Source organism: Bidens hawaiensis, unplaced genomic scaffold (genome assembly GCF_021521415.1).
Source record: "Bidens hawaiensis isolate Kalapana, Puna unplaced genomic scaffold, B.hawaiensis_p1.1 tig00034734_1, whole genome shotgun sequence".
Taxonomy (NCBI): domain Eukaryota; kingdom Viridiplantae; phylum Streptophyta; class Magnoliopsida; order Asterales; family Asteraceae; genus Bidens; species Bidens hawaiensis.
In genome coordinates, this window is record NW_027496036.1 from 106975 (window position 1) to 116637 (window position 9663).

A 9663-nucleotide genomic window follows, 5' to 3' on the forward strand; every position below is an offset into this window, starting at 1 on the left:
GTACCAAACACCCTCTTAGTGTCATGTTAACATAGAAAAAAACTAATTAATAGTCAAATTTCAGATTATGCAGAATAATCCAGGCTATCCACCTTGAAGATATATTATGTCCGCATCTGCAACATGCTTTTATATTTAAATGATGAGTTGTATTATTATATATGTTTGATAAGTATGAATTTATGTATAATAAATAGTTAACGATTTTTCCAACCTTGAAAACAGAATTAATTAACCAATATAAATATAACCATGTGTACCATGATACAAATTGTAAACATATAAGCATTTGACTTCTCAAACAATAATGGCATTGACACTCAAGTTATACCAAACTCGCGCTGATGTGGCACACAATTTTAAGAATATAATACTAAAGGGTGTCGTTAAACGTATCCCTATTTATACCATTTTTACTAAATATACTCTCCCCTAAACTTATTACATAAATTAGTATTAGCTCTTAACATTATTTATATACATATTAGTCCCAATAACATATTTTTCACTTGATAATCTCCACTACATATATCAAATTAAAAACTATCCAAGTATTACTATTAATTTATTTTTTTTAGTATTAATATTGTAAATATTTATAAATATCTTTTTTTTTAATTTTAATAGTATATATATTTATAATATTCTTATTTTACCTCTTTATCTTTTACAAAATAAACCCGAAACTCTAAACCCTAAACCCGAAAACCTAAACCCTAAACCCGAACCCTAAATCCTAAACCCAAACCCTAAGCTCGAACCCTAAACCCAAACCCTAAACCGGAACTCTAAACTCTAAACCTGAAAACCTAAACCCTAAACCCGAACCCTAAACCCTAAACCCCAATCCTAAACCCTAAAAACGAAATCCTAAACCCGAAACCAAAATCTTAAAAAGAAACGCAACTTGTAAAAAAATAATCTAAAATCCTTAATTTTGTGTTAATTTGTTAATTATATGATTTTAAGGGGTAATATGAAAGCTGGTTTTTTCAGGGAGGGGGAGGGGGGTGCGTATGACAAGCAGCCAGGGGAGTACGTTTAGTCTGACCTCAATATATGAAGGTCAAATAAGTTTAAGTATACAAATATTTTTATTTATTTTAAATATTTTTTTATGTGATATTCTTTAATAATTTATGTTAATAAATAACCGTTTTTATAAATTAAGTTTTAATACATGGATAATTTTTTAGTTTGAAGTATTGCGCTTTTATGTGAATACTAATACCAATTTAAGTTTTATTTTATTGTATTAATAAGATAGAACCGTGTGATATACAAGTGGTTAAACGATAAAATAAATAAGTTAAATTTATTGATATACAAAATAACATATCTTATGAATTCATAAGATATAAATAATTTCCTTAAATAAATAGATTAGTAAGAAAAATTTGTATTTGTATATTTTAAAAGAAATCAAAATGAAAGGTTGTGAATCTATACCAATTAAGAAAAAAAGAAGATTAACATCAATTAATCATAGTTGAGTTGGTAAGCCCCAAACATATTAAAAGCAAGGAAGTGAGTTCGATTCGTTCCGACAACATATTTCCATTTTTATCATTCATAAAGAAGAATTGTAAATTTTTTATCATTCATAAAGGAGAAATTGTAAAAATGAAAACTTCTACACTTGATAGCCTATATGAAGAGTCTAATAGAATGACATGTTGCTTTAATAGTATAGGAATCTACCTATCCTATTAAAACAATAGACTTTTTAAACAAATGGCATCTTCTTATTGGTCAATCTCTATTATTTGCATATATACTAAGGCGTTTTAAGAATTTTTGGATCTTAAAAATAGTTCAAACTAAATTATTATTTTTTAATAAACCTTTTTGTTTCATTTTATAATCAATTAAACACTTAATGCCAATATTACAATTTTTTTTTCAAAATCATAATTCTATGTCACTCTCATGTCAACAAGAAACTGGATTTCAGAAATCTCTTTATCAAACAGTGTTTAAAATGGATAATCAATTTAGTATTCACGAATCGTCACCAACAAACAACCCTAAATCGATTTAGGGTCCAAAAAAGCCAACTCTCAAAACTGGATTCAACTTTTGTTCCAATTTCTTTCCATTGTCAAAACGAATTGTCGCTCTATACTATTACAAAATCGAATCTATTTCAGGTATGAACTCTAATCGATGAATATTAAGCATTCCTATAATTTCTTAGTAATATAATAATTCAAAAATAAATAAATATTAAATTACCAAAACAAAAGGTTTTAAATACTTAAATTACTGAGAAACCTATTACCGTCGAATCGATTTTAGATCATTACTACGGATCAAGATCTGTGATATGTTAGAGGTGAATCAATACGTTAACGAAGTGTGTGTGTGTGTGTGTTGAGAGAACAAATTGGTAGAGTAACTACACTCAGAGAATAATATAAATCCCACTTGTTAATGATGATCTGCATACAAACTATATATAGAAGATGAGTCCCATTCGTTATACATGCCATAACGAACATGGATCATTCGTCTTCAATCTCTAACTTAACTTAATAGTATAGCGAATAACTCATTCTCTATACCTCATTCGTTAACATTCCATAACCAATGGTACAATAATAATAACGATTAGGCTCATTCGTTAAACATCCTTAACAAATGGCTAATAATAATAACGTATGGGTTCATTCGTTAAACATACTTAACGAATGACCACTTATACATACAGATGGACTGGTGAAACGACCAAAATGCCCTTTTACATTAATAATAATAAATTAGAAGATAAACAAAAGTCGAGACGACAAAAAAATGCACTAACAAACTCACCCTCGTCTCGTGCTCTTTGTCTTCGATCATTTGAACCTCTTAGTCTTCCTGTCCGCATAGCTATGAACGCCAAACGCGTTGCAAACACGCACGACACATTGAAATTGCATAACATGTTCATAATATTTAGTATCAGCAAATCAGATTTCATTCTTGAATAGCACGTCATTGTCCGACTCTAGTTAGTTAACCAACCACTTCAGATCCATAACCCGTACGAACTCCGTCTTCAACCCCGTACCGAGTACGATAACGGCTTCACCGGTGTGGTTTTCGTAATACCACCGGTTGAATGTATTGTAAAGACTATGGGGGAAAGTCTTCATAGGTAAGCATTTCATTGTCCTCGGCGGCTTTTCTTTCAACACAAGCTTCCTTCGATCCTGTCAGTTGGGTTTGTCAAACCAATAGTACTATCCACACGTCACCAGCGCAAAGTTAATCACTTATGTTTGTGGGGACTTTCAAGTGTTAGTACTTAGATAATTCACATCATCACAAGTTTTCGAGTATATAAGTATATGTAAACATGCTTTCCACCCCAAAAGTTCGTAAAACAGTTTAGGAATTAGGGTTTTGAAACTCACCTTATCGTAGTATTGATTGGTTACACTTGTACTATGTATAATGCCTCGACTATAGCTCGTATCCTTTAATCGGTATAGTACGGTTAACACTAGTACAATATTTAAACAAAATCGGGCTGTATAACTAGTCTTGGTATAACTTTTACGCCCATAACATGCTAGTAGTCTTAGATTGTGACGTTATACGTTATGAAATGTTTAAAACCAGATTTGACTCAGTTGCATCGTTTTTCGTGCGTAGCCAAGTTGATCGTTTACGCGTTTCGGAAATAGGGAAGATCACACAAACATAAGTAAACATACTATTTGATAAAATTATTTGATTTATAAAAGAAGTTTTAAGTTTCGGTATCTGGATTGATCGCAGGGTTCGTTTTCATTTTCATACGGGTTTGATTATACAAAACGCGTACAATCCACCCGAATTGTCCGAAAATCTCAGAAAGAGTTCGTTTTTTTTATCAAATTCATCCAAATGATATTTGATCACTTTTTGATGTTTTGACATACCAGTCATTTCGTTAAACACAAAACTGTCGGTTTCGTTAAAACATATATAATTTAAATATTCAAATAATCATAAATATTTATGTAAATATATATAAATTATGAAAATTTTTGTAAAAATAAAGTAAAATCTGTAGAATTTTAAGAAAATATTTTCATAATTTTTATACTTAACTATTTATTTATAAAAATTCATTTTATGTGTTATAATTAACCGATAATAAACCCGTTTATACCAAGCGATTCCCGAAAAATACGATAATTTTTCTATGGGGTAACAATACCATAGCATAAACCTTGTAAAATTTCCAGAATCTAATTATTTGGCCAAAATAACCTTTTGTGCATTTTTCGGTTGTTGAAACCCGAGTAAAAGGCAATTGCACAAACTGTACTTAGGATTGTCCAAATGACCCAAAATATTACCAGTGATCTTACCATAATTTTTGAAGTTCCTAAAAATATTTCATGATTTTTAAAGAAGTTTAACTATTTTTCATAATTATACGCTAATAAACGGTAATAAATTCGCCAAATATTCTCTGTTTATCAAAAAATTACCAAATTTGAACAGGGACTCACTTATATGATCCCTAATGTCCCTGAAAAGTTTCATAACCTAAAAAAAGCAAGTCACAATCGAAGTACAAACAGCCCCTAAACGAGTATTACGGTAATTACCTTGTCGGTTTTCGATAGTTTTTGGTGGTTTTATCGACTCTCCGGATCTTGGGTCACAAAGTCAGTGTATCTACATATCATATAACATAATACCAAGCATAAATCATCCATAGTCCAGCCTTGTTAATTAGGGTTTCGGTTAGGATTTCAAACCGAACCTTTAAACCATAAAAACGTTATATTAACATTCTAATATGTGTTTTTGGTCAAAAATCCACATGGTTCTGACTTGTAAACATGTTTAACATCAAAACATGATTTTATGTGATTTTTAGGGTATTTAGATGGTTAAACATGTTTAATACTAATTAAGACCTAAATTTCTATGTTTAATTCATGTTAATCAAGTGAAAATCTCATGAAAAATGTTGTTACCTTTAGGGTTTTGGGCTGGAAGATGAAGAAATCTACTGGGAGTTGAGTTGATTGAAGTTTGTGTGGAAAATATATAAGTGTGAGGCTTGTTTAACAAGCTTATTCAAAGGGGGTTCCACCCCTATATTGCGGCCGGACCAAAGGGGGCCCATTGGGCCTCTCATTTGGCCCATTAATGCCTTTGTTTTCGTGCCACGGTAATTATCGGTCCAAAATTTTGTTTGGGTTCCGTTTTTTACAAGAAAACTAGTTCGAGTGCGAAAAACATCGCGAAAACGAGTGTTTTTCAGCCCATTATTGTAAAATAAGAAAAACGTACTGACTCGTTGTAAAAATCCAAAATATTTTCACGGATTGTTTAAAAAACCTTGTATAAGTGTTCCATAAGTCTTTTTCGTCTTGACGGATGCTACATTGCTCGTTTTGATGTTAACGATTGCATTTAAACTCATAGCGTATCGTTAAATGAAACCTTTTTCGTTTAAATGGTTTTATACGTGTTGGGGCCTTAATATCAACATGTTAGCTAATGTAATATATATATATATAAATCATATATGACCCCTCGATATACGTACGGGTCATAATCAGTATCAGTCGGTTACTCGTTTAATCGCTACGAATTAACCGATTTATCGTTACTTGCTACGTAATGAATAATGTATACCTCGGTTGTGACGAATGTCACATATAATCAGCTACAATAAACGCGGATACATTAAGAATTTGTTCTTGTGATGAAGACGAACCAAGAAGTTCTCCTTCAGATGATAAAAGATATGCTCAGAGAAATTGAACGGATTGTTCAGTATCAGTGCAACAAATGCGGACTGCAACATGATTTTGCACTCGTAGTATCCTCTTTTATGTCCACCAAGGAAATGAATAATAACGCGAAACCGGTACTTGTTTTGTTCGCACAACTACGCCTTGTTATACTGTGAACGGTTAAGATAGCCTTTTTAGAATAACCATTGAAATAAGCCTCGGATCATCGTTTTGTCAAACACACACGGATGATCTATCGTATCAGCAAACTGTAGAACTCGACGTATCACATCAGCATCAATCTTTATACTCTTTTTCTGTACCTCAGTTACTATGTGCTTCTGAGCATCAACGTATCGAGCACTGTCCCAGAACGGACGAATAATGCTGAAAGGTACTGGGACATCAGCGGAGATAGCATAATGAATACGTGAGCGACGTAACAAAGCGATTACGTCCCAAAATGTATCTCATCCCACATAATCATCTTGCTGGAATGCACATATGTTGTGTTTCTTATCATAGGCCAACTCAGCTACGACAGGTGCAACTTGTGGTTGAGATTGTGGTTCCTGTGGAGATTGAACTTGTGGTCCCTGTGGTTCATCTTGAATGACTGGGTTTTCCTGTGCCGGTGCATCAACCATATGTTCATCTGCCATATCTGTAAGAGAAACCCAAACAATAGTAAACCCGAGCATTATATACATTTCTAAATTTCACTAAAACTTAGTGAAATACATCATGCTGTTCAAAGTAGCATAGCTTAATCGTTATCCATTCATTATGACGAATGAGTCCATTCGTTACAACGAATGAGACGATTCGTTATTAAATAAATAACGAATAGCTGAATAATGAATGACTAAGTAACAACTAAGTCCATTCGTTACATATACAAGACGAATGAAGTGTCATTCGTTATAAAGTAATATGAATGTAACTATTCATTATCAAAGTATGAAGAATGAGTTCATTCGGCCACTGTAGACACGAATGAACCTACATTCATTATTTATAACGAAAAATATTTGATATATATCAAAGTTTGACTAACAATCATTTAAGGTCAATATTAAGCTCAACATAGCAGTAAAACAAGCAATTCAAAAGTGTAATTGAACTTCAAACCGATATGAATCACTATAAAACTAATATCATTATGATCGTAATAATGTCGCCTGTCGATCCTAATTAACTGATTGATCAAACAATAACATTTAAGTTATTTATTTGATTAAAACAATATTAGTTTAATAAACCCATTAATTAACCCCTCATATGTCCATTAATTTTGACGAAATTCATACCATTGTGATCAATTATACGTTATGAACACGAATTTATCAATGAAAAGTGATTTAGAGATGGTTTAAATTTCTGGAAAAATTGGCCAAGGGTTCGTTTAGGAAGTGAGTAAATCGAGGAAAAGGAATGACCCATTCGTCTTCATATGGGGTATATATAATGTCAGATTTACCTGGATCCCTAGGCACACGAATGAGCTCATTCGTTAGGTCAAAACTAACGAATAGACTTCCATCCGTTTAGTCATTCGTTAACAAAAGTTAACAAATCAACTTTAACTTAAAAATATAACGAATAGCAAGCTATTCGTATTTCATTCGTTATCTCAATCATAGCGAATGAGGATATTCGTTATCAGACCAGCGGAAGCGAATGAACACAAACGAAAAGTTACATTCGTTATCATTTTTCATTATTAATGACCTTCATTCGTTATCATTTAAGTTAACGAATGAGTTCCATTCGTTACAATAGTGTAACGAATGGGATATTAAATAACAATGTAAAAATGACATTTCATTTTAACATTCCAATAGATGATTATGTATCAAAACCTTTTGTTTTGATAAACCTTACCTTAAAAATTTTACCACTTGGGGTAAAAACCAATACCTAAACGTGTTTTCCATGAAAAACACATAACTTAAAGAATTAACTTAAAAAACGTGAGAAAATCTTTTTGTATTTTCTTTTTCACCAATTTTACCCGTTAGCTCGAAAATCGTAAACAAAGCAGAAAAAAATAAAAATATTTTTGGATTTTGAATATTTTCGAAATAAAAACAAAATTAAAACTAAGACAAATATGAAATCTATTATACGAAAGCAGTACATATTTATGTGGGTTGAGCAGAGAATCATATTGACCAAATCGCCCTTCCACCACAGTTTTATATTTCAGCGTTATTATGACGTGTGTTAAGTCAGTTATTGGTATTGTTGTCCACTTAAACTCTAGCAACAAATTTTTCTGAAATTTCAGTGATATGATATAATTTGCTCAATTAAGCACAAATCATAAACGACCCCCATATTTCAGACACAATTGAACTATCTCATACAATAAAAGCTTAATCATGTTATGTTCGTTTATTTACTAAAAACGAATAGCTGTGAATCATTGCAAAAATAACAAATAGAAAATCAAGAAGAAGGTTAATTTTTCCCTTAAGATCAGTCTTACTACATGCAGATAAGGTTCCATTTTAACTAAATAAGAAGATAAAATAAGTTGAAATTGTATATGGCCTTAACCTCCAGTTCAATACATGACTTTTATAGTATACATAGAGAAGGTCCAAGGCTTGTACGAAACACCAAGAAAATAAAGCATAATACTTTGGCCTTAACCCTCAGATTGGTATTCCTACACGCGTAGAGAGTCCAAGACTCAAGCAAATATAAAGAAAAAAATAAAGTTGAATTTCTCTGAAAAAAGAAAAAGAAAAATAAGCTGAATTTATTAGCAAAATGAACGCATGCACACACAACAATCTTTCAAACATTTTAAGACTTAAAACATACATTAACCATGCTTAAAGATGTTAATACACTATATTCGGCTAGCGTTATGTTTATATCACTTACTTTTTCTTACTTGCTTGTTTTAAAGCCTACCAATGAACTAATACAATTAAGCACACATCCTTTTAAGCTTATTTCTTACAGGATTTGGGACTAGATGATCATTGTATTAATCATATTCTCTTTTTGCTTCAAAACTCAATTTTGATGTGCACATTTTTTCAATGTTTTTGGACTTTTGAAATATTTGATTTTTTTGGATTTTATCTGTACAAACTAAAAGCACAATATTTTTGTATTTTTCCCTTTTCTCCCCCAAAAACCAAAATATTAAAGAAAACGAAACATAACAAAACAAAACTATACAAACTAAAAATGATTATCCGAGCTTGGATATAAGAAAGAGATTTTAAACCATATAGACCAAGCAAAAATTTTTAATCTCGTTTTATCAAACTCTTTGGTAAAAAGGTCTGCCTTATGATAATCCGTGTGCACCTTCTCTATGTCAATTAATTTCTTTTCATAGCATCCACAAATAAAATGATATCTAATATCAATATGTTTTTTAAAGAGTGGTGCATAGGGTTCTTCGTGATACAAATAGCAGCAGAGTTATCAATAAATATGGGAGTAGTAAGAAACTTCAAACCGTAATCCCGCAAGTGTTTCTGAATCCATAAAACCGGTAAAAAACAACTCGAGGCTGCCACGTATTCGGCTTATGCGGTTGATGTGGAGACCGTTGTCTGCTTCTTACATTTCCAGGAAACAAGCAGGCTTCCTAGAAATTGACAACCCACTGTAGTTGACTTGAAGTTGATCTTGCATCCTCCGTATTCCGAACCGAAAAAAGCAGTAAGATCAAAACTATCATCCTTGGGATACCATAACCCGACGCCAGGATTACCCCTCAGATTGTGAAATATACGCTTTAACCGCGCCAGATGAGTCATTCAGGGACTTGCTTGTTACCTGGCACACAAGCAAACATCAAACATATTATCAGGACGCGACGTAGTTAGTTACATTAAAGAACCTATCATAGCTCGGTAAAGGGTCGGATCAACAATGTTCTCCAATTCGTCTGGTGACAAATTAT